Source organism: Lagenorhynchus albirostris, chromosome 11 (genome assembly GCF_949774975.1).
Source record: "Lagenorhynchus albirostris chromosome 11, mLagAlb1.1, whole genome shotgun sequence".
In the NCBI taxonomy this organism is placed as follows: domain Eukaryota; kingdom Metazoa; phylum Chordata; class Mammalia; order Artiodactyla; family Delphinidae; genus Lagenorhynchus; species Lagenorhynchus albirostris.
The window spans coordinates 101,653,481-101,669,856 of NC_083105.1; the positions used below are offsets into that span (position 1 = coordinate 101,653,481).

Genomic DNA, 16,376 nt, shown 5'->3' on the forward strand with positions numbered 1-16,376 from the left:
TAAACTTTAAATGTTAACTCTGTAGTGTGTTTCTTTGTCTGTATTTGTGCCTTGAGCCCCGCAAACGCCAGAAACAGACCTGCCTCTCTTTTTCCTTCCCTCGCTAACTGCCGATCTGTTGTCTCAGGCCCCCTCATAGAGAAAGGGGACGGAAAGCACTAGCTCTGCCCAGTCCAGTCCTGCGTCTGCATCTGCTTGTACCTCTTGCATGGGGCAGTCACTGATGGACCCGAGCCCTAGCAGAGACAGCTTGGGAGAGAGAAGGATGCGATCGATGTATTTAACCCTCATTTGGAAAAGGCTGTTGGTGGAAAAACGAAGAAAAAAATCCCATCGGTGGGGTTGAGAACAGAAAGCCTCAGCTGCGGGAAACCAGGGCACGCTGAGCAGTGATGCCCCAGACGCAGCCGAGGGCTTACTCTGTGGGAAGAGTCACCTGGTCGGAGGAGCCCACGGAGCCCACATTCATTGTCCCATCACCCACCTCAGAGGGCGTTCATCCCGGTGACTTGAAGATGAGGAAACGGAGGTACCACTGGGTCAGGGATTACAGCATGTGAATTGTATCTCAATTTTCAAAAAGTCAAATATCAACCTTTGGCCGGGCCCCGTGCAGGGCCCAGTACAGAGTGAAATGTGCAGCCCCTTGTTCAGATACCATGAGGAACTTGAAGGTGGTGACAGCAGGCCGCTACACCGAGCCGGGGTCCTTCTGAGCCTCTGAGGCCACGCAGGCCACACTCCGTGAAGCCAGCCTGGCCTCGGGTTCCCGTCCCAAGTCCGGTGAGTGAACGCCTCCAGCACGTCAGTGACTCTCAAGCTGGGGACCCAAATTCCTGGGTCCCTCTGACAAAATGTTTCATGTCTTGAGGCTTTTTTCATTTATTGTCATCACTGAAGTTCGAGAAACCCTGGGCCATCTCTCCTCTTATCAAAAGTCAGTCCCTGCGTGCTGGGGGCGGGGCTGTAGAGGAGCCAGGTTTTGCGCAGCCCGCAGTCTATGTAGCTTGGGGGCCCTCTTTAAGAAAAAGAACACAAAATTACAAATCGAAACCAGGCCTTGAAAGCGCCGCAGGCAGGGAGGAGCCCTGAGGCTGGAGCTTCCTGCCCCCGTGGCCCATCTCCTCTCCTCCAGCACTGGAGGGCTATGTCCCTTTGCTCATGCCTGTCCCGTCCCGTGTCCTTAATCCCACCCGGCTATCACCGTCCCCGCACTCTTCTTCTCTCTCCGGGCGCCCTCCTCGACCCAAACCTCTTGGGAGGGTTAAGTCTTCACCGCGGACTGCCCCTCCGTCTGCCACCATCTCCCTCCCTTCCTGCGCCGACAAGTGGCTCGTCGGGTTCAGCGCTGGATCCGGCCCCACGTAGCCGGGACCTGTGGACTCTGTCGGTGCTTCTCCGTTGGACTCTCCGGCTAGTTCTCAGCGCTGGGAACGCTCTTTCTCAGACTCCTCCCTTTGTTCGGTGGCACCACGACTCCCCTGTGTCCCTCTTAGGTTTCTGTTCCTGTGCTCCCTTTGGGGGCCCTTGTCTTTATGGCGCATGAACTAACTGGCCCACCGGGGTCCCGTGCTCCAGCCCTCTTCTCTTTTTCGCTACACCATCTTCCTAACCCCACGTACCTCTTATGTGCTCAAAATTTTCTCTGTAGTCTAGTCCAAACCTCTCCTCTGAGCTCCGGCCTCAGAGCTGCCAGCTTGACACCTCCTTTGGGAGGGGCTATCTCAGTATGTCCAACACTGGGCTTGGGATTCCCTTCCCACCCCTCTGCTGGTTTTACTCATCCCAGTAACAGCACTTCCATGTAACCTGCTGCTCAAGTCAGAAATGTGGGAGTCATCCTTGATTCATCAGTAAATCCTACAGATCCACCCCCCATCACCACCAAAAAGCAGACCTCAAATGTATTTATTGATACTTCTCTCCATTTTCCATGCTAACACCCTCGCCGTCATGATAACTAGTCCATCGTTTCTAAATTCCAGCAAGAGCCTCATCACTGGTCATCTCACTTCCCCCATTGCTCCCTCGCAAATCTGCTTTTCTTTTTCTCTTTGTCCACACCGCACAGCTTGCGGGATCTCAGTTCCGCCACCAGGGATTGAACCGGACCACAGCCGTGAACGCACCAAATCCTAACCACTAGACCAGTAGGGAAGTCCCTCAAATCTGTTTTTCGTAAACAGCAAGAGCAGCAGTGTCCACAGAAATAGAATATGACCACGTGTGTAATCAAAATTTTTCCAGTAGCCACTTTAAAGTAAAACAAAACAAAACTGGTGAAATTAATTTAAATCATACGTTCTATTAACCTAATATATTCAAAATATCATTTCAATGTGTAATCAATATAAAAATTATTAGTGAGGTACTTTACATTTTTAATGTCATTTTAAATACACCAGACCATGTATACTGTACACTTACAGTGCACCTCAGCTCTGATGTGCCGTGTTTCAAGTGCTCCGTGGCTGCATGTGGCTGGTAGCTGCCACACTCATACAAGAGTCAGCGTGAGTTTGTAACGAAGCAAGTTGGATTAGGTCATCACCCGCTTAATAACCCCTCAGTGGTTGCACGGTGCACAGAGACCTGCAAGGGGATCCACGGTCTGGCCTCATCTTGCCAACATCCTCAACATCCTCGAGGCCTTCTTCTTGTCGTTCGCTTTGCTCCAGCTGCCTCGGCCTCCCGTCAGCTCTGAGAACACACCAGATCTCCGTGTCCGCGTGTGCCGTGGCTGACTCTTCTCACCCTCAAATTTCAGCTTAAATACTTTCTCCTCAGACGGGCCTTCCTTCCCCGTATCGAAGAGGGTCCATCTCCATTATCATCTGTCACAGTATTGTCTCTGTTACCTTCATAGTTCTTTTTCCAGTTTGTAACTGTATGTTTACTAGTCAGTTTATTGTGTGTCTCCCCCAGGAGACCGTGAGTTTCATGAAGGCGGGAGTTATCTCCAGCGCCGTATAAGATCCTGGCTCTAGTTGGCACTCAGTAAATGAATATCTGAGCACCCTCTCTCCCCTGACTAAGGGAACTAGAAAACAGATTTATTTCAGTAATGCTGTGCATCAAATTACAATAAATGCACAATGAATAAATGCATCGTGCCCGGCAGAGCTTCCTTCCTATTAGACAAGGAAGGTGGACTATAGGCAAAATTAGATTTGGTTTATCTTTGAAGAGATCTTAATTATTCACCCTGCAAACAAGGCAGTTTCCTTGAAAAACTAAGGGGAGCTGTGTCTCTAGGTGTCCCAGATCTCAGTCGAATGGCTCCATGAAAATGAAGCTCTTACTCTGTGAGCCAGAGCCGGGGACTCCAAAGCCTGGGTGGCTCTGGGGAGATGGGAGATGGTGGATCTCCTTGATGTCAGCCCAGAGGGATTCGTCCCTGGTTCATTCATTCAGCAGATGTCTGTGAGCCTGTGAACACCTTTACAGCAGGCATTGTGCTAGGCTCTGGGACTACAGCGCTCAACCAAACAGACGAAGATCCCTGCCTACACTCTAGTGAGGGGAGACGGATGCTAATTAAGAAACTTAAGTATGCTGTTGTTTCTGGCAAGGAAAATAAAGTCAGGAACGGGGGTGGGGAGCACAGGGCTTACAGCGTTAGGTAGGGTGACCAGAAAACGCCTCCCTGAGACAGTGGCATTTGCGTAAAGATCTGAAGGAGGTGCGGGACTGGCCCGTGGGGCCGTCTGAGGTGAGGGGGCTCCGGGCGCTAAGGGACAGCGGGGAGGCCAGTGTGGCTGGAGGAGAGTGAAGAGCAGGGAGTGCAGCTGGAGGCGAGGTCACAGGCATTGGGGTGGGTGGGCGCATCACGTGGAGCCAGAAGTCGGCCACTGTGAGGACTCGGGTTCTCACTCTGGGCGAGGGTGCCGGTCAGCGGAGGGCTGTGAGCACAGAGTGACACGGTGCTGACTTGCGTTTCAAAAGGATCCTCCCACACATGTGCGGAACGGGAATGCACAAAGCAAGGAAGAAGAGGGGAGAGCCAGCAGGCCTTCGCTTGGCACCCAAGCAACAACGCTGGAAACGGCCTCTTCAGAAGTGTGGCCCCGGATTCTCCTTCTCCCTGCGCTATAGGCCAGGGCGCTGGCGCACGGGGCCTGGACTGTGCGCCGGTAGGGCAGGCAGGACGCTGGAGATCGTGTGACAAGAGCAGCTGATCGCTGGTGAGGCTGCAGGAGGTCCTGGAGAAGCTTCTTTGTCGCTGGGAAGCTGACCCTCCTGGGTGCGGTCACACAGTGATGGCCGTGGCCGGGGAGGGTTGGGGAAACCAGCTACGTCTACCGTCGGCCTCTCTCAGCCTGGACAACCTTTGAGAGAGGCGCGTCTCTTTTGAATTTGCACAGATGAGATGGGGCAGAGGGGAGAACTAACATTTCTCATTGGTACAGCGTGCAGACTGTGTCAAAATGCATTGCTGATTCTAGTTTGCTCCAACCGTGAGAAAGCAAGACTTACCGTAAACAGAAGATGTAATTGTGGGGTTGAGAATTTAAGGAGCTCCAAAATGGCTCCTTTAGATAAATTTATCTCTGCTAATCGTTGCTTACCTCTGCTGCATTCTTGTACTTTTTCTCTTTTTTATTTGAATGGAAAGATGCTTTTGCCTGGTCTCAAAAAATAAGACATGTACATGGTTAAAAAGTCAAACAGTACAAAAGGGTAAACAATGCTAAGAAATGATATTGACATGTAGAGTCCCAATTATACAAACATGTAAAGTCTTCTTAAATTCATCTATATATTTGACCCCCAAAAAATGCCATCAGAACTTTTCTAGAGCTAGACAAGGCAATGCTAAAGTAAATGCTGAAAGGTAAGCGTGCAGAAATTGTGATAAAATTCTGAAAAGGAAAAATAACAGGGTAAGATTAGCCCTAGAGGATTGAAATATGTTATAAAATTACCATAATTAAAAGTTTGCCAGTGGTACAGGAATTGACAGATTAGTGGTATAAGATAGTATCCAGAAATAGACCCAAATATACATGAGAAATGTGTATAAGAAAAAGGTACAGGGCTTCCCTGCTGGCGCAGTGGTTAAGAATCCGCCTGCCAAGGCAGGGGACACAAGTTCAATCCCTGGTCCAGGAAGATCCCACATGCCACAGAGCAACTAAGCCCGTGCGCCACAACTACTGAGCCCGTGCTCTAGAGCCTGTGGGCCACAACTGCTGAGCCCACATGCCTAGAGCCCGGGCTCCACAACAAGAGAAGCCACTGCAATGAGAAACCCGCGCACCGCAACGAAGAGTAGCCCCCGCTCGCTGCAACTAGAGAAAGCCCGCGCACAGGAACAAAGACCCAACACAGCCAAAAATAAAATAAATAAATTTAAAAAAATAAAAAAAAAAGAAAAAGGTAGAATGTCAAGATTTTGGGGGTAAAATTATTAATAAATGGAGTTGAAACATTTAACTTACTATCTAGAAAAAAATTAGATCCCTACCTCATTCCTTATACCAAAACAAATTCCAGATGGATCAAATATTTGGATGTTAAAAATAAAACCATAAAAGTAAAACAGTTGGACAATTTAGGGAAATAATCTTGGATGATGTTAGGGGCTGAATTATGTTCCCTCAAAATTCATATGTTGAAGTCCTAACCCCCAGTATCTCAGAATGTGACTGTTTTTGGAGATAGGGAAGGTAATTAAATTTAAAATAAGGTCATAGCAGTGGGCCCTAATCCGATATGACTGGTGTCCATGTAAGAAGAGATTAGGACACAGACAGGCACAGAGAGAAGACACAGGGAGAAGACAGCTGTCTAAAGCCAAGGAGAGAGGCCTCAGAAGAAACCAACCCTGACGACACCTTGATTTGGCCCTCCAGCCTCCAGAACTGAGAGGAAATAAATTTCTGTTGTTTAAGCCACCCTGTCTGTGGTACTCTGTTACGGCAGGTTTTCAAACTCATACAGGTGACTAAAACCTTTCTGAGCAAGATATGAAATTCAGAAGTCATAGAAGAAATGATTGATAAATTTGACTACATAATTTAAAATTCCTGCACAGAAATAAAAACAAATGACAATTAAAAGCCCCCCAAAATTAAAAAGACAGCACACCAGGAAAAAATATGACACCCAAAGGGCTAATTTCCTTAATTTAAAAAAAAAGAGCCCTTGATTATCAGACCTTCCTTCCCTCCTTCCCTCCTTCCTTCCCTCCCTTCTTTCTTTCTTTCTCTTTCTCTTTCTTTCAATAAAAGCTGAAAATCCAAAAAACATATATACGGTATTTCCTGATGGTTTCCCGTTGAATGCTAATTTCATTTGTAAGCGCAGTACCATCTGACACTGCGTGGGGCTCCTGGCTGAGGACCTGTAGTCTAGACGCCCACCACAGGGGGCCTTGCCTTAAGCAGGTCCGCTCAAAGTGGGCCTGCGTCCTTTTATGCTCTCACTGCCCTTGAGAGATGCAGAATTAGGGTTTCTTCCTAGTCATCCAGAATCACACACAAGCACACTCACGCACACACACGGCTAATATTAACTCTCCAGTACGGTGCTCTCCGGAGCAGCCTTATAGAAGAAACCATTTCCCCATAAACAACATGATGCTTTCTGACCCAAGTGGGAGTAGCCTTAGAGTTTTGGTGCAGAGCTGTGGCAGCCACTTCCTTTGTCCTCACCTTACAAGAGGCCCATCTGCCTGGGAATCATCCTCCACAGAGCTGTTGTTGATCGATGGCTACACTGAGAGCCTGAAGAGGCTTAAAAAAACCCTTCTCTGTGCTTTAAGCCAAATCACATTCCCAGGCAGACATCTCCAGAAGGGAAAGAGGAAATGGGAGGATTTATGATCCCCAGGAACCCCCTCCCATGAGCAAGTGTGAGGTGAGGGTAGGGACAGTGCGCTGTCTGCAAGGGTGGGGAGGATGGGCTGGAAAACTTCACACTTCACGCTGTTAACTGTGGTTAATCTCGGGTAATGAGATTTGGAATGTTTTTGCTTTTCTTCTATTTAATTTTCTAAATTTTCTGCAGTGAAATTGTATTGCTTTTCTAAACAGGAGAAAGAACAATAAATGTTATAAAAACCATTTTGTATGTTAATCTTATCTTCCTAACTAGACCATATAAACTCCCTGAAAGAGAGGTCACATATTTTTCTTTTCCTCCTTCTTCTTCTTCTCCTTCTTCTCTTTCTCTCTCTTTTAAAAAATGTTTTTAAAAAATTTATTTATTTTATGTTATTTATTTATTTTTGGCTGCTTTGGGTCTTTGTTGCTGCACACGGGCTTTCTCTAGTTGTGGCAAGCGGGGGCTACTCTTCGTTGTGGTGCACAGGCTTCTCATTGCGGTGGCTTCTCTTGTTGCAGAGCACGGGCTCTAGGCATGCGGGCTTCCATAGTTGTGGCACATGGGCTCAGTAGTTGTGGCTCATGGGCTTAGTTGCTCTGCGGCATGTGGGATCTTCCCGGACCAGGGCTTGAACCTGTGTCCCCTGCGTTGGCAGGCGGATTCTTAACCACTGAGCCACCAGGGAAGCCCCCCCCCCTTTTTGATATCCTTTCCCATACCTTTGTTCAGAGCTCATGGTGTGTACTTTATAAACTCTTGCCAACAGTCATTAATTTGGAGTGTTTCCCAGACTAAAGTCACCTGGGCAGGAGAAACCTTGCCTGGGTCAGAATGACCCTGTGGAGCCGCCTGGAAAGCAGAATCTGTGGGTTGGACATGTGTTACCCTCTCCTGATCTCATAGGCACATCATCATCCCCATTGGGCACCCAGCCTCATGATGCTGTATTCCAGGGCTCGGTTACTTGGTGCTTTTTTTAAAAATGAAATTTTTTTTTGCTGTGTTGGGTCTTCGTTGCCGCACGTGGGCTTTCTCTAGTTGAGGCGAGCGGGGGCTACTCTTCATTGCGGTGCGCAGGCTTCTCATTGCAGTAGCTTCTCTTGTTGCAGAGCACGGGCTTTAGGCATGCAGGCTTCAGTAGTTGTGGTGTGTGGGCTCAGTAGTTGTGGCGCACGGGCTTAGTTGCTCTGCGGCATGTGGGATCTTCCCGGACCAGGGCTCAAACCCGTGTCCCCTGCATTGGCAGGTGGATTCTTAACCACTGTGCCACCAGGGAAGTCCCTTGGTGCTGTTTTAAACTTTAGATTGTACTTACTGGTTGACAAGAGGGTTGCCACTCACAGGTTTATTACTGGTCAGTGTGAATATCATCAACTTGAATGCTATTTTTTTCTTTTTTCTTTTTTTTTTTTGCGGTACGCAGGCTTCTTACTGTTGTGGCCTCTCCCATTGTGGAGCACAGGCTCCGGACACGCAGGCTCAGCGGCCATGGCCCACGGGCCCAGCCACTCCGTGGCATGTGGGATCCTCCAGGACCGGGGCACGAACCCGTGTCCCCTGCATCGGCAGGCAGACTCTCAACCACTGTGCCACCAGGGAAGCCCCTTGAATGCTATTTTATGCAAGAAGTCTTCTCTGATTTCCTCACCTAGGAGTAATCTTTCCTTCCTCTAAATTTCACCATGCATGATTTCTACCATCATGGCGTCCATCACTTTCTAAATGTATGTTGTTATTTACACACACATCTTACCTCCCCTCCCGAACCATGTGTTTCCTGAATCCGGATCCTGACTGTTTTTACACAGACAATCCTATTTAAACCTCACAACTACCCACCACCCCATGACATAGGTGCTTTATCTCTACTTTACAAGTGAAAAACCTGAGGACCCAAGAGGTTAGCAATATCTAGTATAGTAGATTAATATCTAGTATCTAGTATAGTAGATCTTCAATAGGTCACGCTGCTCCTAAGTGATGGAGCCTGGATTCACACTCAAGCAGTCTGACCCGAGTCCATGCTCTTCGTTCCTGGGCCTCAGCATCCCCCAGCCACGCTTCCTGCACATGGGAGGCAGTAACAGTGCAGTAAATACTCGTTAAATGAGTTCATTGGTCCGTTATATACAAGAAGTTTGGTCAGCTGGTAGGAGGTTCTCCCAGTTTCTGATGCCTCCTCCGACCTACAGCATTAGGACAGTTTAGACTGTAAAGGATTTAGGAGTAAAATTAGGGGTTATTGAAAGGCTAGATCTGCCTCCAGACCACTGTCAGACCAAGTCTGACCAATACGGACATAAGTTGCATTAGAATTAGCCTAGGACGCTGCTTCACAATCATACGGAAACCTAGCTAAGACTGATAACTTCCTAAAGAGGAGAGGTTACACATCTTAAAGAACTAAATTATGTAACTCTTTGAACCTTGGTGTTGTGTGTGTTTGGAGGGTGGGGGAAGAGCATATATATTGTATGTTTAATATACATACACACATGTATATATACATACACACACACACACACACACACATATATATCTTCCAGGTTTATTGTGAGGTTTAGTGAGATAATGTGACGTGCCCAGCACAGTGCTTGGTACACAGAAGGAACTCCATACGTGTAAGCCCCCGCCCTCCACTCCACCCTCGTTTCCCACTTTGCAGCTAAACCGAAAGAAGGCACAAAGCCAGAGGAAAGATGAATGGGTGACAGCTGGCAATAAGAGACATGTTGGTCAAATTCCACAAGAGAAATTGGCTGTGAATCAGAGGTGGTAAAGTCCACTTCCAAGACTCCAAAGAGCAGCTTTTATTCTTGCAAGAAAAGTTAGTCAGGAGAGGGACAAGTGAGAAGTCTCCTGGAAGAAAGAGGAGGTAGTTATTCCCAGCAGAGCGTGAAATTGGCTCTTGGGAGGCCTTCCCTGTAATAAGTGACTATTTTGCTGGGCAGGATTGGATTAGCTCAGGGGTATTTAGCAATCTATGTATCTCGCTGGGTCCTGGCACTTTACTGAGGAATAGGAAGATTAATTGCAGGCACCTGTCTGCTCGTCCCATGTAATATAACCAACACTGGAAGGTTCCTCTCATTCCAGAAACTTCTCAGCCTCCCGCCTCTGCGAAGTTTGCCCATCTGTCTGGAAAAAGGCAGTTCAGGCCATGTTTTTCCCAAGCAATAGAAAAAGCCAGTCTCAACAAAGCGAGAAGTTTGTCCTGAGAAGCTGGAAGTTTACTTAAGAGATATTTCAACAACCTATGTCTTCGGTAAGTGTCCCCTGAAACAGACTCCTAGATGGAGACATGCATACAGGGTGTTGGGGTTATTTTGTTTTTGTGTTTGTGTTTTTTGGAGGTGGAGTGTATTCTTAGGAATGACACGTGTACGGCAGTAAGGGAAGCAGAATTGGGCAGAGGGAGGTGAACTTCGATGTTGGGGCCTCAGCTGAGCCCGTGGAGGCTGGATAACGGTGCAGAGTTGTCCCCAATAAAACGAGGTGTGGCCTCACATCCCCAGTGACCAGCCATTTGATGCTGGTGGCCCCAGGGAGGGGTGGAACCTTGGCCAAGGCAGCTCCCTCGCCAAGGGCCTTTCAGAGGGAGCTCAGCTGTGAACCACCAACAGCCAACACTGCAGCTGCTATAACCTGCCGTGCAGCTGTGAGCCACATTCAGAGTTCAAAATCTAGGGAAAATGTTGAACTGTCATGATGTCAGACATGACAGATTTCAGATGGACAACTGTCCTAGATTTCCTCTAGGAGCTGAGATTTGGGGAGGGGAGGAGAAAGGGCCATCGCGTGACTGTCAGTTTTCCGCAGTGGAGATGGGCCAGAGCCAGGCCTAGATGGCCTGATACAAGCCAGCTATGTCTGTGGCTTGACGAAGAAGTCTGTGTTTTTCTTCTCGACTGCAGAAATTAAGGAAGTAGAATAACTGGACTGCTACACCTGGAAACTTAACTCCATAGCCCAGAATCAGAGTAGGTACTCTACACGTCTTTTTGCATTGAATAGCATTTCACTGGTTTGGCGTTTCTGACTGAGGGATCCATTGGCTCTCTTTCCAGAAAGTGGGGGAATTTTTCTTGGAGTATACCTGCACCAGTATGCCCACCTTGACTTAATCGTATGGGGGTCTACAAGTCTTGTTCATAAAATGTGTCGAGCTCGAGGAAGAAAAGGTAAGAAGATGAGTTTATTAGACCTTGGCAAAACAAAACAAACAAAACGCCACAACCGAGCAAACAACCTCATCCACCTGTGGTTCCCTCCGTGGCTGACACTTCACATTCCCATAGCATTTTCCTTGTATATATCACTTAGCATCTATCTTTTGTTAAAGGGCTTCTTGATTTTGTTTGTTTTTAAAGCTGTTGTTCTATCAGGTTGTAAATGCCTGGAGAGGAGGATCTCCAGACATCCTGCCTTGTTTTCTTCACAGTCAGGGATGATATTCAAGATAGTTAACACCCAGTACAGAACAGGAACCAACCAAATCAAATGGACACTGGTCTCAGCAATTTGTACAGCCATACTGGTATATACAGCTGAGTATGTTTTCTGCACACAGAAGGCTTCCAATAAACGATTGTTGGATTGAATTTCATTGGTTTGGTGTCCTGGCCCTGGCATCTAATGGCTTTCTTTCAGAATTCAGGCTACTTTTTCTTGCCAAGATATGACCATAACCATTTTTCCTCCTTGATTTAATCCTGCAAGAGTCTTTGAGTAATTGTGAAGAACTTTGTGAGTTCTTCAAACCTGCACTGTCCAATATGGCAGACACTAGCCACATATATAAGGTTGCTAGATAAAATATAGGACACCTAGTTAAATTTGAATTTCAGATAAATAAAGAATAAATTTGTAGTGTAAATGTGTCCCATGCAATATTTGGGATATACTTAAACTACAAAATTATCTGCTGCTTATCTGAAATTAATAATTAACTGAGCATCCTATATATTTATTTGCTAAATCTGGTAACCCTACACATGTGGCTATCTAAACTTAAATTAATTGAAATGTAATAAAAAATTTAAAATTTATTTTCTCAGCCTCACTGGCCACATTTCAAGAGCTCTGTAGCCACATATGTGGCTAATGGTTCCCATCTTGAACAGCACAGATATAGAACATTTCTATCATTGCAGAAAGTTTTACTGGACACTAACTTTGCCAAGCAAACGATAGCAGGAAAGTTTTGTGTATTTTACACACACAAAATATATATATTTGGAGCCTAGAAGACCCCTTCTAACACAGCCAAGAAGCCACATTCTTCATGTTTCAGTTTGTTACTTTCACTGAATATGCAGGATATTTGTTCCAGATAAATGAGCCTGTATGAGAGAAGCAGCTCCTGCAAACCTACGTTTTTGGACGCTGTTGTCCTGCTTTTCTCCTGGGACTACCAGGAAATGTCAGCTGTCAGATCAGAGCAAATCAAAATTTAAAGAGTCCTAAATGAAAAATAAATGTGTTGTTATTTGACTTAATAGTCTCATTATTCATAGATTTTCTTAAATTGATAAGCAGATAATATTATCACCTAGAATATTTGTTTTATAACCCAAGTCTGTGATGAACCTGGTAAACACGGCAGAAGTCTTCCCTCTCTTAATTAGCCTTTTGGGAGAAAACCTGTTTTGAATCACTGCCTGCAGCCCCGGGAGTCTTATAAGGAGCAAGAGTAGATTAAGCTCCGGGAGGGGCACATGCGGAGAGCTGATTTTTACATATGACTTGGTGAATCTCAAACAGAAACTGGCTAACATGCCAGATGGGACCAGCGTAAAAGTGACAAGGCTACATCAATGTCAAGGGCAGGGATCTAAAGGATTTGACATATTAAACAGTTGTACACCAAAATATTATAAAAAACAAAACTAAAGACAAATGACTTAAGTTTTAAAATTTTGCTATGTGTGTGACAGAGTTGATGCCATCTGTACGTAAGAAATTCTCACAGATCAATAAGAAAAAGACAAATGCCTCAGTAGAAAAATGACCAAATAATAGGAAAGTCACAAAATAAAAAATACAAAAGGCTAATATACCTTTAGTGTCTAGAATAGTGACTGTCACATAGCGGGCACTCAGTAAATACCCACTGTCTGACTGAATGTCTACGAAAAACATTTGATTTCAGGAATAATAAAGAACTGCAAATTAAAATAACAGTGAAATAAATTGTTTTCACCGGCCAGCTTTGTAACACTGAAAAAAAAAAAAGTACCTGGTGTTGGTAATGGTGAGGGGAAATGTACCAATTACCCACTGTGGGTGGGAGGGTAAAGTGGTATCAACTTTTCAGTGGAACAGTTGACAATATGCAAAAAGCTTTGTCTAAAACCTTTGACACAGCAATTTACAGGAAGTTATTATGAGAAAATACTTACAAATGCCCAAACCTACATGTATAATAGTAGGGTAGGTGATATACATTTTTGATTGTTGCTTCTTGGGTCAGTCTTTTAACATACCCTCTAGGACTTAGTGGTTGGTGCATAGACATGGGTTACATCCAAGTCAGGCCCCACCTTCCACCGAATTATCCAAGTGGGAGATGGAAAAGGAGTTCTGTCTTTGTCCTTGGCATGCTGGCTGTCAGGGTGGGCTCTAGAGCTGACAGCGGCTGTGACCTCCACTGGAATGTGGCCAAAATATAGAAGTAGAAATGAGACAGACAGACAGAGGGAGAGAGAAAGAGAAAGTGTTCTGGTGAAACTTGAGTCAATAAATCCAGTCAGCTTTAAGGCCAGTATACTTTCTTCCTTTCTGTGGTTTTGTGAACCAGTTAATTCTACTTTTTTGCTAAATTTAGCATGAGCTTGGACTTCCACTTCCTATCAAGATGGAGTAAGAGGGGCCAAATTTACCCACCCACCAGAAACAACTAAAAATCTAGACAAAATATTTTTTTTAAATAGCCATTTTCGAGATATTGGACATCAGGCCTGATGAAATGGGGAACAAATGAGGTAAGCCCTGTGAGTGCCCAGCCTACTGCCTTGAGAGATTTTCCAGATGGTGGCATGGAAAGGTGGAATCTGGGTAGAGCCTCGAAGATTCCCTGAGGTGAGGAGCTGAAGCTAGAGTCCAGAGAGACCAAGACAGCTAGAGTTTGCAAGACAGAATACCAGATAGGAGAGAGCTACACACAGACAGAAAAATGACAACAACAAAAATCTAGAGATCTTCAGAGGGTCCCCCTCACCAGCACATGAATGTGAGGAAACTGTTCGAGGTCAGGGAAAGAGCCACCTGAAAGTATTACGCGAACAGTAACAAGAACTCATACAGGGCCTGAATAGTGCCTGTTCCCGCTAGCCAGATTGGAAATCTTATAATTCACAAGTCATTAGGCAAAGTACTCAGAAGGATTTTGCCTCAGTTGTGGGGCAAAATTGGCTCTCGACTAAATGCTGCCCTGGTCCTGCCTAACAAATTAAAAAAAAAAAAAAAGACTTGAAAGGATCAAATTGTTTCCAAACAACTGTGCCCCAGAACAAACTCAAGAATTGGGACTACAAAAATATCCAGCACTCAGCAAGGTAAATTCACAGTGAATGGAATCAATGAAAATTTACTGGGCATACTGGGAAATATGACCCGTAATGAGGAAAGTAAACAAACTGACTCAGAACTGATGCAGATATTAGAATTAGCAGGCAAAGACATTAAAACAGCTATTATAACTGTTCCCTAGCTTCAGAGGCTCAAGGAAGGATTGACTACGTTAAGTAGAGATGTGGAAGATATTTTTAAAAGACCCAAAATCAACTTCTAGAAATAAAAACTGTAATGTCTGAGATAATGGGTATACTGAATGGGATTAACAGCAGATTATTCACAATGATTTCAAAGTCCATCTATGTTGTAGCATGTGTTAGTATTTCATTCATTTTCATGCCCGAATTATATTCCATTGTATGGATATACCACAATTTATTTATCCATTCATTGGTTGATGGACATTTGAGTTGTTTCCACTTTTTGGCTATTATGAATAATGCTGCTATGAACATTCATGTACAATTTTTTGTTTGGACATATTTTATTTCTCTTGGGTATGTACTTTGGAGTGGAATTTTCCTAAGCTTTTTTATCCTCTTATCTCCATTTATCAAATATATAAATAGCATAATTCCAGCTGGATTTGCTGGAATTGCATGGTAATCCTGTGTTTAACCTTTTGAGGAAGTGCCAGACTGTTTTCCAAAGCAGCTGCACCGCTTTACATTCCTAACAACAGTGAAGTCCAGTGAATCTATTTTTTGTTGTTGTTGCTTGTGCTTTTGGTGTCATATCTAAGAAACCATAGCCTAGCTAAAGCTCACAAAGATTCACTCCTAGGTTTTCTTCTAGGTGTTTTATAGGTTTTGCCCTTACATTTGGATCTATGAATCATTTTGAGTTAATTTTTGTGTATGGTAATGAAGTAGGTATTCACTTTCTTTTTTTTTGTCTGTGGCTATCCAGTTGTCCCAGCACCATTTGCTGAAAAGACTATTTTTTTCCATGGAGTGGTCTTGGCATTCTTGTTGTCAACTTATCACAAATGTGAGGGATTATTTCTAGACTCTCAATTCTATTCCATTGATCTGTTTATCTGTATCCCAGTACCACCTTACCTTGATTACTGTAGCTTTGTAGTATGTTTTTGAAATCAAAAAGTGTGAGTGCTTATATTAATTCTTGATTACATTAATTGCATTAATTCTTGCTTACATTAAGCTAAAATGTGTCTCCTTGTAACTTCTCCCAGTCTGCCCTTTGGAGACACCCAGTTAGTTTGTCTAGAGAATACATGTGCTTATACAGCTTTGTGTTTTAAAAATCCCAAATTCTTGGACTTCCCTGGCAGTGCAGTGGTTAAGAATCCACCTGCCAATGCAGGGGACACGGGCTCGATCCCTGGTCCGGGAAGATCCCACATGCTACGGAGCGGCTGGGCCTGTGTGCCCCAACTACTGAGCCCATGTGCCACAACTACTGAAGCCCGTGCACCTAGAGCCCGTGCTCCCCAGCAGGAGAGGCCACTGCAGTGAGAGGCCTGCGCACCGCAACGAAGAGTAGCCCCCGCTCGCCTCAACGAGAGAAAGCCTACACACAGCAACAAAGACCCAATGCAGCCAAAAATAAATAAATAAATAAATAAAATATATCCCAAATTCAGTGTAAGGAAAACTCTTGGATCGTCATCTGCAAATTTAGTTTCCTCTCTCAGGATTTCTGCCCTGGTTCCAGATTGCATATCTGGAACATAAAGAGAACGAAAGAGCACCCTTAGCACTCGCTATTTGCCCAGAAAGGTATACTTTCAGATAGGAAATTTCTTTCTCACCAGCAAATACGAGGGGGAAGACATCCGTAAGATCCAATGCCTTGGTCTAGCTGGACATTATACTTTGGATGTAAGAGAACCCACTGGTCTAGTTTAGTCACTGGCTGGGTGACCAGGGCCACACGCTTCCCTTTCTGTGTCTTTGTTTTCCCACCTGTTTTATCCCATCCCCCTCCCTTCCTCAGAGGGAGTGTGGGAA

At 45.2% G+C, this 16,376-nt stretch overlaps 1 long non-coding RNA gene across 2 annotated transcripts in view; it reads left to right on the forward strand.

Annotated features, from left to right (window-relative positions):
• Positions 1-16,055, forward strand: part of LOC132528565 (uncharacterized) — a 60,130-nt gene extending 44,075 nt beyond the window's left edge. For both annotated transcript variants that reach the window (XR_009543232.1, XR_009543231.1), the window contains exons 3-6: positions 9,925-10,093; positions 10,648-10,808; positions 10,896-11,009; positions 15,698-16,055. This is a non-coding gene — a long non-coding RNA (uncharacterized LOC132528565). The remainder of the gene's footprint in view (positions 1-9,924; positions 10,094-10,647; positions 10,809-10,895; positions 11,010-15,697) is intronic.
• Positions 16,056-16,376: the final 321 nt, after the last annotated feature.